Source organism: Corvus brachyrhynchos, unplaced genomic scaffold (assembly GCF_000691975.1).
Source record: "Corvus brachyrhynchos isolate BGI_N302 unplaced genomic scaffold, ASM69197v1 scaffold56, whole genome shotgun sequence".
Taxonomy (NCBI): domain Eukaryota; kingdom Metazoa; phylum Chordata; class Aves; order Passeriformes; family Corvidae; genus Corvus; species Corvus brachyrhynchos.
Genome location: NW_008238664.1, coordinates 4,936,432 through 4,949,040, shown reverse-complemented (window position 1 = coordinate 4,949,040; position 12,609 = coordinate 4,936,432). Strand labels below are relative to the sequence as shown.

The window sequence follows — 12,609 nt, the reverse complement described above, 5'->3', positions numbered from 1 at the left end:
GGCGGCGCGGGGGGGCGTCGCCCCGCCGCCTGCCGGCCTCACAGCGGCCACGGCGCCGCACGGCCGCAGAGAGGCTTCTGAGGAGCCCGGCTGTACAGCCGCGCCGCCGGGCAGCCGGGAGCATCAGTCTAACTAGTGCCTTCAACCCATGCAAGGGCTGAAAATGAAGTTGGTTATTCCACAGCTGAGGAATGAGAATGTCCTCTCCTGCCATGCAGTTTCATGCTGATGCAGTTGCTTCTCTGTTCTCTGTGCAGATATCATTCGAGTGATGGGAGCATTAATGGATCACCTATAGAGCCTTGCGGCCATAAAGAGCAGTGTCACCTTGGATAGCTTTCAAAGTGCGGTTTCGCGTTTTATCTGATCCAACTCAACTTGCTTCTAGGAAAGAAGTCAGACCTCTTCCCCCACCCTGTTCCTGCTAAACAGTTCCACCAGCTGGCCTGGCCCCCACTGAGACAGCTCACAGCCAGAAACTCACATGGGCCAACAGTTTTCCGCTGGCTTCAGTTCCTTCACCATCATTTCAGTTTGGTCACACAAGCACTGGACAGCTCCGGTGAGCTCGGAGTTTCGATACCTGTGTCCTCCCTCACTGTGTCAGAGTTATCCAGCTTCAAAAGGTTGATTTTCCACATTGCCAGCCTCACAGCACCATCAGCTCTGAGAGCTGTGGTGGAACCTTGCTTATTCCAACATCATCATTCTGCAGCTCAGCTTGCTCTCAGCTACTTGTGCAAAAGGCTCCACTATTTTGCAGTTCAGGCCTCAGTCGTATTTGTGTAAAACCATAGCCTTCACCACATTTGCTCAGGTCTAACTGCCTGGAATGTCTTAAACGACTGATAATTTGCGAGGATGAAGTGTGACCCAATTTCTGCTTTTAGCAGTCTGGTCTTAGCATTGTCGCTACAAAGCAGAGTATGTTACTTCACATCTGTAACATGAACACTGGCTGCTGAATTAAAAAGGGCAATTTTCCTTCCATGTTGGTTTGTTGCTATTTTATTTTGGTTGGTATTGGTTCTTTCTTTCTTTCTTTCTTTCTTTCTTTCTTTCTTTCTTTCGTAGCACGGAATTTGAAATGACTCATTAAAATAGAGGAGACACAGAAAAATGTCCTCCGCCTCCGATGCCAAAAAAAGTAGCAGTTGAGCAGTCTGAGATAACTGTTCTGATAAATACTACAGCGGAGGCAGATCTAGCTTCAAAGGACAATTGAGAGGATGCAGCAGGTTTTAAAGAAGCCAAGTGGGTGATTGGCTGTGTGGATGGGTGGACAGCACTTCCATGTCCTCACTGGCTAAGGGAGAGCTCTCACATCCACTGCTGTGCCTGCTTTCCCCTCCTTTAAGTGAAAAGAAAAGGGCAATTTTACGACCATAATAGCAGCTAAATAAACAGAAATGCACCCAATATGTGTACACCCAACCCTTCCTCATGGAAAGATAATTATAGATTTCTCTGAAAGGACTCTGGGAATGTGTGCGCAAGAATCACGTAAGCAAAAATGAAGTATGCAATGAGGAACTTAACCCAGATCTGCCTGTTTCCTAGCTGCCTGCTTTCCCTTTTGTGTGTGAACGGAGGTGGAAATTTGTTCATATTACAAGTTCCAGACAGATTTTCTGTAACAATCTCCAATCCAGAACATGAAATCAAGTAACCAGAAGCCAGCCATTAAGAGAAAAGCATATTTTTCCCTGTTTCCTGCAGGACTGCAGAATAACTGTTGTTAAATCATTTCATGAACTACAACCCCAGTTTCTTCATAAATTATCTTTCTTCTTTTGCAGATATTATGTCAGAGATGTCTCCACTGTGGCTAGAGTTTTTGACCAAGGTGCAAGATAGCACAAATAACAATTTTTGGGAATTTTTGTACAAAAAAAAAAAATTATAAGTATTTTCTAAGCAGAGGACTACTAGCTACTTTCTACTAACTCAAAAGTGTCTAAAAAAGAATTGTTTTCCAATATTACATAATATATTTGTGGCTCAGAGACTGAGCAGCTCTGAAGAAAATTTAATTTACAGCACAAAAAGGCGGCTTCTGAGGGAACACCAATTTGTGGGCATGGTGAGTGACATCCTGCTGTCATGTTAACAGCTTTACCACCGTGGATGTTGTTTTCCTGCCCTGGATACCTGGGCAAAGGGAGCTCCTGGGATCAGTAAGATCCATCCTGACACAGAAGCGAGGGGCCAGCTGCAGGAGAAAGGAGCTGCTCTTCCAGAGCTCGCTGCAGGATAGAGGCCAAAGGCCTGGCTGGGAAGCTGTGAAGTGCCCTGATAAATCCAGCACTGCAGAGAGCCACCTCCAGCCAAACAGCATCACCAGGAGGTGGAAAACTAATACTCCTCCACTCACCCTCCCCCTTCCTTAAGATGGAAAGTCAAGATATGTGCTTAAATAATTTCTTCCTTTTTTTTCTTTTCAAAGTAAACATTGCAAAGGAAAAGAGATTTTCTTCTTCCACCAGCAAGAATACAGGAGACAAACATGCTGAATGCTCTTAGTAAGCACACCAAAGACCGGGAGGACGTAAATGTTTCCATAGTAACATCCCCTCACACAGTCTAGACCGGCTGCATAGGATGCTCTCAGGGACTGTCAGTGGCAGGGAAACTCGTGGGCCTCTGTAGCAGGGGAGCAAGGAGGGTGGGAGGAGTGGGTATTGCTGGGGCCAGGAGGGGAACCAGCACAAGTAACAGAGATGTTTGCTCTTCTCTGGAGCGCTGGGAAAAGGGGAAGGGTCGGGGGAAGATGGGCTGACGCTGCATTGGGAGAGTGCGTGATGGCCATGGTGGCACTGGGCAGGCAGCTTTGGGCCCCCACTGAGCCTCAGTGCCCCCAAGAAGGAGCAGATGGGCTTTCTGCTGGCCCTGGGCTCTGCTGGGGTGGCTGGGGAGGAGACAGCATTGCCTGCTGTGCAGAAGGGTGAGTGTGAGGGCAAGTCCCCAAGGGGATTCTTGTGAGGGATAACTTGAGTCCTTTGAACCTTCCAGGAAGCCTTACCCTGCACTTCAATTAACAAAGCGTGTCCAGAGACCAGCAGGATTTTTTCCTGGAGACAGAGTGCTGAGGAAAACACAAGGGAGGAATGAGGCAAAGCAGAGACATTTTGAGCAATTTTGAGGGAGAATTACCTACAACCTCTGTGGCACACACTAATTCACAGTGCTTGCTTGCTTCTCTCACATGGTACAAACAGATATCTGAAAGAAGTTTTCTGTGAGATTCTCATTGTAAGCTCTTTAGGGATTGCTTTATAGATGTTCCATTTTAAAACTAGACCGAAAAGCAAATCTATATGATTAAAGATCAGGCTGGGATGTATTAGCATCCATATTTTATTACATACAAACAGAAAGTAAGTTATACATATGCTCTGCCTCGTTTGTTTTGGACTAGTACACCAAATGGGATCTCTAATAAATCATTCATTACTTACCCACCCCCTCACTGTCTTCTGTTTCCATCCTGCTATGTAAATATCCCTGACATTAGAAATGAGACTAATAAAAAAGAGGATTAAATCTGTAATTTACATTTGCAGCTTCCAGTTCAATTATTTCAGACAGTTATGGAAACAACCCTGGTTGTCCACCTACATTTTTCTTACTGAACAAATGTGGGCATGCCAAGCACATGCTGATAGCTCACAAAATACGTGTCTCCAGAGGCTTAGTTACTCAGAATCAGCCAGGCTGTGGCCAGCTGCCACAAGTAAAAGCATCGTGCAAGTCTGGTAAGAGGGAGGTGAGCTGTAACTTGCCCAAGCATGATTTTCCTAAGCAAAGCTACAACTGGCTGAAAATGATGTTTAGCAAAAAATATGTGTGAAGGAGGGAGAGGAGGGGGTGCTGACTTTTGTTCAGACCATTGGGGGATATTTTTAGTTGTCTCATTGTCCAGCCTTGTTTTATTAGGATGAAAGGATTTGGGGGTCAGGAATAATCCTTCATGTTCATTAGCACATGTGGGCTCAGTTTAGGACACAAACAAAAGCCTTCCAGTTATCCAAGCAATGAAAGAACAGAAATGTATTTCATGTCAGCTGTTGTTCTTCATGGGCCTGTAGTTGATGTGATCCCCCTGCAGAATGTGTGCTCCATGTGTATCAAAATGTATGTACCTGTACATTACCAGCATCTGCTGGCATCACATGTGCCAGGTGTCTTGTGCCATTCTGTGCAAAAGGATGAAGAGGAGAGTGACAATGCACACTGCTTCTTTTTAGCAGTGTGAAGTTAGCAAGAGCTGAGGCCTGACAAGTAGGCACGGATTATGAGACTGCAGCATCTCAGCCCAGACACCGGTGGGTGAGTTAACAGCCCATCATCATCACTTCAGTGTCTTTAGATAAAACATTTATGGCCATTTTTATAAAACATCAGACACTTTCAGTGTCTCAGTGCCCCTTAGACCGGTCAGCATGAGGACCCCTTGCTGCAGCAGCCCAGCAGCAATTCCACTGCACTCCTGAACCTGGCTCCTAAACCATCGGCTTTGGCTGAAGCAGGTGGGAAGGTTGTTTGAGCTTATTTCAGCCTCTCTGTTCAGTGAGGGGGGTGCACAGTGAAAGGGTAATACCAGGCTGTGCTCTGTGTGCTCCTCTGGGGGGTTTGTTTCTCACTTCATGTCACTTCAGAGTGTTTTGATGAGGCCAGGAAGAGAGACTGTGCACAGGTGTACCCTATGAGTGAAATAAAACAGAGTTCTAGGGATCTTTTGGGCATGTGTGAGATCTCTGATTCTGGTGCTGGCAGGCAGCTTCAGCAAGAACACTGACACAACAAGTAGTTCAGATGAAGCTCTGAAACTCATTTGAAGATAAGTCACTGTTGAGGCTGTAGCTGCCCAGTCCCTGGGGAGGAACGCTGCAGCCATTACTCAGTAATAATTTTCCACTCTCCATAGGCAGCAACTGCTCAGTGATTTACCAGCAGACTTTGTACTGTTTTAATATCTACTTGTTTACAAAGAAGGAAATAAAAATTCCTGGTGGATACTGACGTAATTGTCATACCATTGAGTTTATAGCTTTTTCCTGAAGGAATGTCATTTTCCCTCCTAAGGTCTCTGTGTTTGGGGATTTGGCAAATTATGTCAGAAAGAAGATTATTTCAGAAGACTTTGAGCCTGTTCTGCTCCCTGCACTTGTACATGGTCTGACAGGTGGCCCCAGCAGAGCTTCCTCAAGTGAGTGGACTGGCCATGGGCAGGCTGGATAATAGTCCCCAAAGAAGACTTTGCAGCCAAAGTATCATATTGAGTAGGTGCTATGGCTTCTCAACCCACCCGCCCTCTTACTGCCATTGCCGTGGTGCTGGGTGAGGGAGGTTTGCAGTTCTCTTAACAGGAGGAGGTTTCTGTGACTGCTGAGAGAACTGGTCTGAGACTAAACCCAGCTCTGTCAGGAGCCAGCCACAGCAGCCCAGCCCTGTTGGGAAGGTACAGCTGGCCTGCTCTTTTGGCATTCAGAGGGTGAGACTTTGTTGAGGCCTTGTCCTGGCTTCAAGAGGAGACATCTCCTCTGGGTCTGAGGCAGTGCTGGTGCTAGTCAGAAAGGTAACATTTGAGCCATTCACCTCAGTCATGCAGTCTCAGTAAGGCACATTTGGATGCTGAGCACTTACCAGAAATACAGGTCTCCCGTAGGCAGGGCAGGCTCACAAAAAGGTAAGTCTGTCCCAGGGCACAAAGCTTGGGAGTCACCAGTCTGCTGATGATACCAAACATCCTCCTTTGCAGTGCAGAGTGATGGACTGAAGATGCATCATTCTTTATTCATTTTCTTGTTTTACATAGAAAAAGAAAAAAAACCTACAAAATAAAATAAAATTTAAAAAAATCCCCAAGAGGAGAAAGGTTCCTAACCCAAAACACAAGTTCATTGCTCCTTGTTCAAAAAAAAGGCTGGATGCTTTCTACTACTGTCTCTCTCATGACCACAGGTAGTGATTCAGAAAAGAGAAGGTTTGTGCCTTGGTCATGTCCTTGCCTCAGCAAAAACCACCTTCCCTGTGAATGCCAGGGAGCTGGGCCCCTGCCAGCATGCTCCCTAACAAGCACCGTGGGAGCTGCAGCTCTGCAGCCTCTGGAACTGCTGTGCCTTGTACTGCCTTGGCTCCAGCGCACCTCAGGCCCTCTGAGAGTGCCTCGCTGCTGCTGCAAACAAGCAGCAGCTGAACATGATTCACATCTTATTATCCATGTAAGTGGTGGTACTTACTGTCTCCAAGGCCCCCTGTGCTAAATAAATTCAAGAATCTGAAGGCAAAAATGTCATTCTGCAATACTGCTTCCAGGAACAATTGCTTCTTGCCTTTCAAGGGAGGTAAGGAGCCTGCCAGGGCACTACGAGTTTTGAAGTAATGCCTGTTGTGGGAAAGAGCCTACACAGTCCATCATTTGCCATCTATGCTCTCGTGTCTGTTGCCTCTGAGGTGTGCAATGCTTTGCAATGCTGAGCAGAATGAGACAAGAGGGTTGTACAGGACCAGGATCATTGTAGTGGGATGTCTTATGGGACAGTATCGCCCCCGTGCTTTTGTAGAACAGTGACAATTCTGCCACAGAGAGAGGAAGGGGAAGGGTGGAATTGCACTGAAGCCAGGGAATTGTTGCCTTACAAAAGAAAATCCTAAACAAAACAAAAACACAAGTAAGCAACTTTTGCCCATTATTTGTATGGAGAAGGCTTTTCATGAAGAATGTGGTTAGAATTTATATATATATATTTATTTCCCCTGAGAAGCTCAGCACTGAGTGTTAATAGACAGATCAAAGAGCTACTTAGCCACAGGAGCCAGGGAAATTGAACCAAGGCACAAAATAAAAATCCATCTTTTACTGTGTTTAATGTGATTTTGTTCAGAACTGACTTCTGCATGAGTACTTAGGAAAGCTTAAAATCATGAGAAGTTTGAGTTCCTTGAGCCAAACTCTGTGTCCCACTCTCTTTGCTGTTTGTAAAATGACAAGAACATTTCCTGTCTACAGAATGATTTCAGATCTTCCCTGCCTTACCCACTGGTCTTACCACCCTCTTTTGCCTTACTGTTTGCAAGATTATTCCACAGGATCACATACTGTAAAGAAAGGAATAATAGCCTGCTCACCACCATATTTCTGGGTCCTTGACATGTGAATAATGCTGTCCTTCTCAGAGAATGCTAGTAAAAATTTTATCCTTGATTGTGTAGGGGACACATTGTTAAATAAGAGCTATTCTAAGAAGGTGTTGAATCTTAAATTAAAAAACGAGAGAGAGAGGAAAAAAAAAAAAAACAACAGAGTGGGAGGATATTCTTTGAATCCCTCAGATCATAAACTCAGATAGTAACTCAACCTGACAAGGATAAAAAAGATAAAATCCAGATATCTCAAAACAGTTCCCCAAATGTCTGGACCACAGCAGTTCTCCTAGGGCTGGAAGCCAATACTGGGTTTCACTGGTAGGAGGTAGAATCTCCCATTTCTTGCTTGCTGCATCTGTGGGCAAAGCCCAGCATTTCAACATCCAGTCTGATTCAGTGAGCCATGCTGGAGCCACTGAATAGTCCAGGTAGTGAGCAAACATATTTTATCTTATCTGGAAGAGAAATTCCTTGTTTGAAAAAGGCTGCTCTTTTCTTCTGTGAAACTAAAATTTGGAAGAGGCTCTTTTTTTTTTTTCTGTGAGACTAAATTTAAAAAGCAGCAGCTGTCTGCAGCTTTTCTGAAGATTAGAATATTAAACCTTAAAAACCATGGATGCAACTAAGTCTTTGGGAAGAAAAAATTACTACATTAATAATGCAGTTCAACAGTAGCATGATAATCTCAAATTTGGGTTTCAGTCATCCTTTCTTCCCCAGTTTAAGATTAGCTACAAAATAGGCTAGAATTTATGTATTTATTTTTAAAATTAAGAGATGCAAAAATAAATAAGTAAAATGTAAACTCAGCTACATTAATATGCAGGACAGGACTGTGGTTATATAACAAAGTGGGCTTTTGCTTTTTCCAAAATTCACCTTCCTCCTAAGCTGTTTGTTCCTTAGGCTAAGAACAAAAGAGGTTCTGAGTCTTTGCAGCCTGGAGAACTATTTGTGCTCTTCTTTGTAGCAACTTTTTCCATACTTGAAATAATTATCACTCCCCTCAATTATTTCTTCTTTACATTAAACAGACACTTATCTTTTGATCTCTCCTCCCTGTTCGTGCCAGGACAGCTTTTATGCAAAGGTGCAAACCACTGCATATATTAACCATGTATTGCAGGCTCTAGGCTTTCCAGGGGCTTTAACTTGAGGGGGTAATACCTGTCACAGATTTCACAGAGCAGCTTATTTTAGCTGTTCCTGTAAGACTCTGTATGGCATGAAACGTGCTTGATCTCATCTGATCTGTTTCTACCACAGGACAGATAAAAGGAAAAAAACAAAAGCAACGCAGGCAAGGGACATTAGAAAAAATGAAGTTGTTGGAGATGTAGACTCCCTTTGTATCATAAAATACCCTCCAAAACAGTTAATTAGAGAGTCCTCATTAAGATAAGTCTTATAGGACAATGTTGCCACTGTAGCATGTCTTCCAAGAGTTAAGGAGCCTGGGACCCATCAAAAGCAGCACGACTTCACACTTTATTTGACATCCAGCATTTCCACTCCACCTTCCCAAGCAGGCACATAAAACTGGGTCTTACTGCAAAGAACTTCAGCACACCAGACATGGGCCCCTGGCAAAGCAGGTTCCTCGCTGCCTCAAGGCTGATGCCTGGATAAGAGAGGAGTGCATTTGGCAGGGGAGAGGCCTGGCACACAAAAACCAAGGTGTGACTGAACAAGGGTGGGGGAGCTTGCACAGGAAAGTTTAATATTCCAGAGGCACGGAAGCCTCTGAAGTCTGGGGAGCCACATGAAAAGCAGGTGCCTGTCCGGGCACGCGGACTATTGGAGAGAGGATGGGAGGCTCAGCGCCACAATTACGCATCATCTTGTGACTGGTGTGAAAGCTGCCAGGAGCCAGGACGCTGCCGCACCGAGCTGATTACTCCCTCGAGACAAGCTGCAAAGTGCTGAGTGCCCAGAGCTGCAAAGGGAAAGCAAGTGAATCAGCAAGGGGCATGTCAGTCCCCAAGCACTGGTGTGGTGCAGAGTTATATCAGCATGAAGGTGATGCACCGAGGTGAAAGCAGAGAGAGATGTTCCTTTGTTTGTAAACATGCCAGAGACAACCAGGTTTCTGTGGAAAGTCATTTTATTCCAGAATTCCACACACTCTGTCACAGATCATGCACTTGGACTTTCCCCTTTGCAAATCCACAGCCTCCAGGCCTGGGAGAGATGGGGCATCATCTCTTCACTTCTCACTGCGTGCCCACATGCTAAGAATGAGGGCCCTGATGGCAGCTTGCCAGGGGGCAGAAAGCGGTCTCCTGTTTCCATAATTGCTTTTATACATGGGAAAAGAAATCCATCTGACTTGAACGATTAGCAGTGGAGCTCAGCAGCAGTGAAACTCACAGCTGAGCAAGTTGGTCCTCACCCTGTAGTTACAGGGAATAAGATGACAATCTCATGGGAAGCTTGTGTGAGCTAAGCTACAGCAGAACACACGGAGACATTCTTGGAGCTGAGGCAGCCAGCAGCCCAATGCACACCCTGGGCCTCATAACAATCAATCTGTCTCTGAGCCGCTCTGCCAGGAAAGTGGCTGGGAGCTGCCCTTTTCACATTCAGCTTTAGGTTCTCCTGCTCTGTGCTACAGGCTTGACCAGGAAGGAGCCTACCTATAGGTAAGGCAGCCCTCCAGGCTGTACGTCAACATGTGTACTGCATTTAATACTGAAAGGTGCCAGTTTGAAAGACTCTGCAACATTCTGTTCGACCCACAGAGTCAGCAGCATTACTGGAGGTTTCCTGCATACTTAATCCTACACCTTCTTCCCTGCTTCTATTGCCCCTTATACCTGACCCTGCTCTTAAAATACTCCCAGCTGCAGTGTCCCTGTGACCCATCACATCTTTGGCCTTTGTCAGGACTGCCACTGCCAGGGCAGCTATTGCCTGCTGTGGTGGCTGCCTGTAGGAAGTGATCATTTGCCTCCTGAGAACAGGCTTGTGGCTAGCTCAGAGGAGGGCAAAACTGAAGGGAAGAAATGATGGAGATGGTTGATGCAAGTGAAGTGGAGCAGAGTCTACAGAAAAGGCAAAAAGGCAGCTTCAGTCTCCATTTGATACACAAATTGAGCTCAATAGCAGCAAAAAATGGCCATAAAATATTAATTCATTAGGTTGCCAGGAAGAAGTAAAAGCATTCATGTAAAAAATTATATATATATATATACATATACAGATATGTGTGTGACAACTGTTCTCAAATCAGCTCAGACAGTGGCTTTCTCCTGTTTCTATCTCACCTTTTTTATATCTAGAGTTTTAATCATTTCCAACCACATTGCTGTTACAATGTGAAGACCACGGTACTGGAGTCAGCACCAAGTGAGGGGTGATATCATACTGAAGAAATGAGCTTTGGGGGAACTCCTGACAACCCAGTTATTTTAATATTTTTGTTGACCTTCAAGTAATTAAAAACAAGGGGAACTTCCCCCAATAGCCTACAGGCTTCGAGTCTCCTTTGTCTGCTTTTAGGGTAGGAAAGCTGTAATAGGTTAGCCATCAGAAAGGCAGTGGGGGGCAAGGGAAGGAAGAGGGGAAAAAAATCTGGGAACCAGAGTGAAGAGCAATCAACAGTTGACCAACACTCACTGCTGCAAAACTTACAAAACACAAAGTCACACAAACGGGATGCCTGTTAACCTTTGATAGACTACAGACTTTATATACACACACAAACTTCAAAGTACACATCTGGGAGTCTAGAAAATACCAGTGCCCTAAGGATTAAATAATTTAAAATGCAACGTTGCGTTATCACTGTATACAGAATGCTATCTGACACATTAGCTAAAATGGACGGATTGTCCAAGAAAGATGCTCCCTCCCCCATCTCACCAGCACTGCCTCTAAAAAAACCCAGGGTGAAAGACTTCCCTTGGTGGCTCCACTCCTGAAATTCACCTTGAAACTTCTCTGTCAAAGATGGGGGAAGTCCTGAGAGGAAGGGAGGAGAAAAGGAGAAGGATTCCTGCTCCCTCCAAACCCTGCTGCTGCAGTACTCCTCTCCACTGGCTAAGGAGGCTGGACAGCAAGGGGGAAAAAAAGCTGAAAAAGCTGGGAAAAGGCAAATACATTTCTGTAACAATATCTATGCTGGTCTTTTGAGATACACACACGGTCCCAGACTCAGGGGGACACCTTCTCTCCCACTTCTTGAAGACAGCAGATGGCTTAATGCAGAGTATGAAGAGTCTACAGCCTGAGAGCAGCCATAGACAGGAGCGGGCAGAACTGCACTGCCAACAGGTCCAACCAGACAGAATGGGAAGGTGTGCCCTCACCAGTTTATTACGAGTATTTGTAAACTGGGAGCACTGGAGAGTCAGCACATGGGAATGAGGAAGGGGATGGACAGCCTCAGTTCTGGGGAGGAGACTAAAACACACAGAGCAGATGGCAAAGCTAATATATTCCTAAATACCAGCTCTGTGTATGTACCCTAACACCAGTGTATGGGACAGACCCTTGCTCATGACACCCGTTCAGTTCTATCACCTTTACAGCCTTAGAGCTGGTGAGAATCTGGCTTGTGTGTGCTTGTTCCAAAGCCCTTTGAGGCATGCAGTCTTGTTTCCACCTCCAGTAAACCAGAAGAGCCATAAGCTCTTGGGGAAAGGATGCAAAAAAACAATCCCCATTCCCATGCATGTCTCCCACCCCTCCCCTGTAATCACCCTCTCTTCCTCTAGGCCAGAGACTAAAGAGCTGCCTTGTTCTCCACTCCCGAGGCCATTCCCAGCAGATCTGGCTATGCAGGAACAGCAAGCTCTGCTCCTTCAGCCTCATCACACAGCCAGACCACAAAGGTTCTTTCCTCTCCTGTGACAGCTTCAACAAGAATTGCCCATACAGGACGTTGTGTTGCAGTAGACCGGACAAATCTTGGCCCTTAATCCTGAACCCAGCTTGCAAAGTATGAGAAGGCTCCGTAGGAGCAGGAGCTGTGGGAATTCTCCAATTTCAAGCTCTATAGCCCTAAATATTGCCAGCGTAATCATTATCCACTTAGAAATACAAAAAGAACCCTATCCAAAATATCTCACTCAGTCTGCCCTGCATGACTGGGCCAAAGGGACATAAAAGAAAGGAAAGTGAGACAGTGTGGGACAGCAGAGAAAAAGAAACGGGGCAAAGTCAGGCTGGAGAAAAATAAACAACCTCAGTGCAAGTCTGCTAAAATCATCACTGGATTTACCAGCCCAGTTCCACCTTCTTCAGACCAAAATGGGCTTGCTGCAGTAAGTGGACTACAGAAGAAAGAAATGCATAGTTTGGTTTACTTTTTTGGTAGACACTTAAACTCAGCAGAATTTATGTGATCTCAGAGCTGCAGTTTTAGCCTCTCTTCCCTAGCCAATGGGTACCTGTTGGGGCAGAGACGGTGGAAATGGACCAGTAGCACCAAGAAATTCAGTGGGAGCACCAACTCCA

The 12,609-nt window shown here is 45.4% G+C and overlaps 1 long non-coding RNA gene across 1 annotated transcript in view; it reads left to right on the top strand.

Annotated features, from left to right (window-relative positions):
• The window catches only part of LOC108447556, a 4,105-nt gene extending 551 nt beyond the window's left edge, over positions 1 to 3,554 (top strand). The window contains exon 2 of the long non-coding RNA XR_001863183.1: positions 258 to 3,554. This is a non-coding gene — a long non-coding RNA (uncharacterized LOC108447556). The remainder of the gene's footprint in view (positions 1 to 257) is intronic.
• Positions 3,555 to 12,609: the final 9,055 nt, after the last annotated feature.